The following is a 5,207-nucleotide window of genomic DNA, read 5'->3' as shown; positions in this document are numbered from 1 at the left end:
CATCAGTGTTTTGGATCACAGTTCACAAGTGTGATAGTAAGAATTACTTGGAAAATTGTGTATTATATACATTAATGTTTTAGATCATATTTCACAGTTTTTCCAAAACTCCAACTATCAAATATTGCCATGTCTGCATTTCATACTCGAAATGTAGGTGGGTTGGCCCTGATAAAAAAATTAGAAATTTCTAATGACAACTAGAAATTGAGAATCACCAACTAAACTTTATCATAATGCATAGATGTAAGATACTCAAAGTCTCATAATTTATGGAGTTATAGACATGCTTCCATACAATGTGCATTGTTACTTAAAAAACAGATCAAAACTGTAGTATGTTGTAGCAAGAGCTTTATGCTTTTTAACTATTCATATAGTATATTTTTATAAAAAGATCAAAACTGTAGTGTGTTGTACAGTAAGAGCTTTATGCTTCTTAGAATTCAATTTTTTTTTTTCCTAGCTACTCAGACTGCTTTTGTATTGTGAATTAATTTTCTAATGCTTTTGATTTGAAATGATTTTAAATTTTGTTAATCAATAACATTTTGATAGTTACACCACTACTCAAGGTTTTAGACTTTTGCATATATTAAATTAAATTTTATAAGATCGATTTAAAAAAATTTAGTGCTGAACATTTATATTACAATTTTCCAAAACCAATTAAAAATGTTTTAACATTGTAATAAACTTAGTATCAAACCAAACATTCTCGATGATAAAAACTTGAGAATTGGACTCTAGGGTTACTTAGGCAGTCTTGGCTGCCACTTCAGGTGGTCTAAGTCATGAGTACAATTTCTAATTTGCCTACAGTGTGGATAAATGCTCATTATGCATTGCTCGAGAAGTTACAGGGGATTTTCCCTGTAAAGAGTAACAATGCCCTGGATCGTTGGAAAAAAATTCTTAAGGACTAAGAGCTTTAGTCTTGCATGTGTGAACTTATGGTTTTTGTGCATATGGCCCATGGTTTCTTATTTAGCCCTACCCACTTTCTCAAATCACTCATGTTGGATTATCTTGAGGCTCCTTGCATATCTTTCACCCTTATCGCTTATGTAGGATTATCTCAAGGCTTCTTGCATTTATTTCACCCTAGATCACGCCTTAGGGCCAAATAGGGCTTTTTTAAATGGCCCAAATTGTGCCTACTACAATGATTGTTGCAAATGACAAGAAGCACAAAACCAAAAGGGGCCTAGAAATTTGATTCAAAATTTGATTACAAGGTAATGTTTTTGAAATTGCAATTGATGTTACTTTGATTGTAGATGTAGATTTTGTTTGTATTTGATATGAAAATTACAACCTTATTATGCACTTTTTTGGTTGTATCTTATTAGAGTAGTCCTTTATTACTTAGGTTAAGCAATTCTAGGAGCCACATGGCATCAAGTTCACTGGAGTCTAAAATCTCACCAAGGACTTTTTTTATGTTTTTTTAATAACCCATAATAGGTCCTCATGCTCCTCAATCAAGCTAATTGCTAGGATATGAGAAACACTTTGATGGTGTTGTCTCACTAAACTAGGATGCTTAAAGTTTCAAGGCAACCTTCAATTAAAGTTCCTATTTGGGTTGAGCTTCTAGGTTTCCTAGTCCCTTTATGTGCTTTTGTTAAGTAGATTACTCAATTGCTAGGGTGCTTTATTTTCCATGAGCCTAAAAAGTTTGTTTCAACCCAACTTTGTAGATGAGGTTTTGTAAGTGTGGACCTCACCTTTGACCTTAAAGCCCCTAGAGATTTAGGATGTTGTTTTACTTAGATGGTTACCTACATGAATCTCTCAAACACTTATTTTTAGTTTCAATCCTCTAACCACAAGATCAAGGATTGTTTTCTAGTGCCTTATGTGATCCGACTAATCCCTTTATTGACATTTTAACTTGCACAAATAAATATGTTGGTTAGAGTATCTTGGATGGTAAAATAATAACCATCTTTGAGCTAGTCAAAATCAATGAACAGACTCCTATGATAAAAAACCAACACAATGTGTGAAAGTGTCACCTCATTCTTATTGTCAAAGGCACAAACCTTGACAAGTCTTCCCAATTGGTCATGGCTCCTAGTTGCCAATTTTCAATAGGGAATTTAGCCACAAGACTCAACACTCTAAGCATTTTTAAAGCCAATCACTCTAAAATAATGCATCACTAAGGGGAGATTGTGGGAGTAAACTTCACTCTATCTCACTTGATGACTATCTTTTGCCAAACTAGAATCTAGTTTTAGGTAATAAGTTTGTGGATTTAACTTACGAGAATGGACAACCAATTTTATTTTTATGGAGAACCTCTTTATATGAACATCATTGCATGAGATGAACACGTTCTTATAGAATCCTCGTAGAATTTTTGTTGTTCAATTTGTGTGCCAACAACTTGATCCATTTGATGTTTTTTCTTTACAAGGAGCAAAAATCATTTTTTTTTGCTATAAACATTGCTACGTACAATTAGATTTCATGTTGCTTAGTTTGTTGGCTCACATAAGGATGGGCATGGTTATGTATGTATATTAATTTTGACACATGTAAGTCTCTCTTTCACTTACTCTAGAGAAAAGCCCACCCTACAAGTCATTTGGATTACGATTGGCATTAATGGTTTCTTTGTCGACATTATAAATGTTTATCTTCCTAATTTGATGCCACGAAAACAAGGGTGGTATGAGGATGGCTCATTAAGAATTTTACTTTTTCCAATTGGCTCACATGTAGTGACTTTAATATGGAATTTCTTGAGGACAAGGAGGGTATTTTGCCAATGCGTCACTATGTTGGTGAGCATGAAGCTTGGTTTTATTTAAAGAAATAGAGTATTCAACTTGAAGTTTCAACAATGGTTCACAATGTCAAATCCTTAATTTACACATTCTAATCTCCAATTGATTTCAACCTATGCTATCAAACACCTTGATTGTACCATGATTTCTAAGCAACACGTTCCATATTCTCAAGAATAATGGGAGATGAACGAAAAGTGTATGCAAAAATCATTATGTTTGACCATAGTCCCATCACCTTTTCAAATTGTGCAAGACAAGTTACGCTTCAAAATTTTGAGTACATAATTCATTATGAACATGCTACTCCTTTCTCATAAATTAGATGCGTAATACATCACGTAGATCTCAAACCTTGAGCCACACCTACCAATGGTTATTAGTTGGATTAAGTGGTGGAATTTTGTGATTGCTCATGCTACAACTTTTCTATGCTACTCCTTTCTCATAAATTAGATGCGTAATACATCACGTAGATCTCAAACCTTGAGCCACACCTACCAATGGTTATTAGTTGGATTACGTGGTGGAATTTTGTGATTGCTCATGCTACAACTTTTCTACTACCATTTTCCAAACTTGTACTAAAACTTGCAAGAGCATTGACAATGGCACCACTAAGGAATTTATGGGGGTTTCTAGTTGACAATGACATCACTAAGGAGTTTATGAGGGTTTCTAGTTAATTGGAAAACAACCCTTTTGATTCCCAACTCTAGACCCTAGGAATTTATGAGTTTTTAAAGACATGGTTAATGTTACTTTACCTTTTTTCAATAGATTTTTTCTTACAAACGAAGGAGGTGGATATTTTCCTTGATACTTTTGGCCTTACTTTTGTGGTGACACAAAATACATGTTGAGCTTAAGAATTTAATGGATGTTTTGACTTTTGCAGTTCCCAGAAATTAACACTCCCTATAATGTCATATGGACCAGTCACACAAATATATAAATCTATTGCCACATCAACCTCCTCATCGACCTCACCAAAAGCCTATTCCTAAACCCCAATTGCCATCTTGAGGTCATTTGACCTCCTATGCTCAAGAAAACCTATGATTCTATATATTATTTTGTGTCATACATGATTCATATATTTAGTGAAGTAATTATAAATTAAAAACATTGACATGTTACAACAAAATAATAACTAGAAGTTAACATCTCACTATTAGATAGGTTGTTGCCTCAATTTTCATTGTACTTCTCACTTGAGGTGAGGTCCTCCTTACTTCAATGTTCTATTTAGAAATGCCATAACATTTACATTTCAAAGCATGTGTGACCAAAATGGTTGGAAATACTTCAATGTATAGAAAACTATTACATTTACAAAGATTAAATATTTATATGCATCTTCAAATTATTACAAATTATTGATTTTTATCTTATATATGGCTTCATATAATGCCAACAACCAATAATTGTGCATTACATAGTTTGTACCATGTCTATGGCCTCTCAAATAGTATCATCCATTTTTCTCAAAAAATATGCTTATTTGTTACATTAAAAAAAAAACATAATATACCAAACTAACATGTATTAAATAAAAAGAATCAAATAACTATATTTCGCATCATTAATTACATCAATCAAAGATTTCATACTACTCAATCCATCCAACTATTCAACATACCATAGATCTTATAGAGTTCCCATATGAATTTATAATTTTTGTATATATTGAAAAGATTTATTGTTGATACATGCATCCAATATCCCACAAATTTTATAGAGGTTTGAAGATAAAGTAAAGATCAATAATATGTTCAACATCATATTGAGGCTTCATAGAATCTCTATGTTCAAACAATCTCAACAAAAGAAGTAATTGCATTAGTAATAAACTATTACATAAAAAGCATCGACATATTACACATGTATAACGACACACCAAACATAAATACCATTAATTGTAGGCTCCTGAGAAATTTTCACTTGCATGCAATAATGTTTGATGAATATCACAATGCATATAGCATATGGAATAGATACATCATTTGATGTGCAAAAAAAATTTGTTTTAAGAGATATTAGACCCATGTCTACCTCAACTTCTAAGATACTATCATTACCACTATTTTTGTCCCACCACTTACTACGATCATACTTAACCAATGAGTCACCGACAAAATCATCTTCTTCTACTATTTTTTCTTTATTTTATTGAGATAGAAGACAATTATTATGACATTCAGTTGTTATTTTGTTTTCTGTCATTGGAAAATCTATTAATACTTTGGACTATTTTTTTCTTTTCTTCATCTAAGGACAAACCCATTAGGTCCTTCATAATATTTCTCTTATATATTGTCACATTTCTAGACCTCTTATGTGGAATCCTCGTTTGTTTGGAAATTTGTTCAATTATTATTAGAAATTGAAACTTTATCGAAGCTAAAC

This window comes from Cryptomeria japonica, chromosome 4 (assembly GCF_030272615.1).
Source record: "Cryptomeria japonica chromosome 4, Sugi_1.0, whole genome shotgun sequence".
Classification (NCBI taxonomy): Eukaryota; Viridiplantae; Streptophyta; class Pinopsida; order Cupressales; family Cupressaceae; genus Cryptomeria; species Cryptomeria japonica.
Note: the sequence above shows the minus strand (reverse complement) of the source record.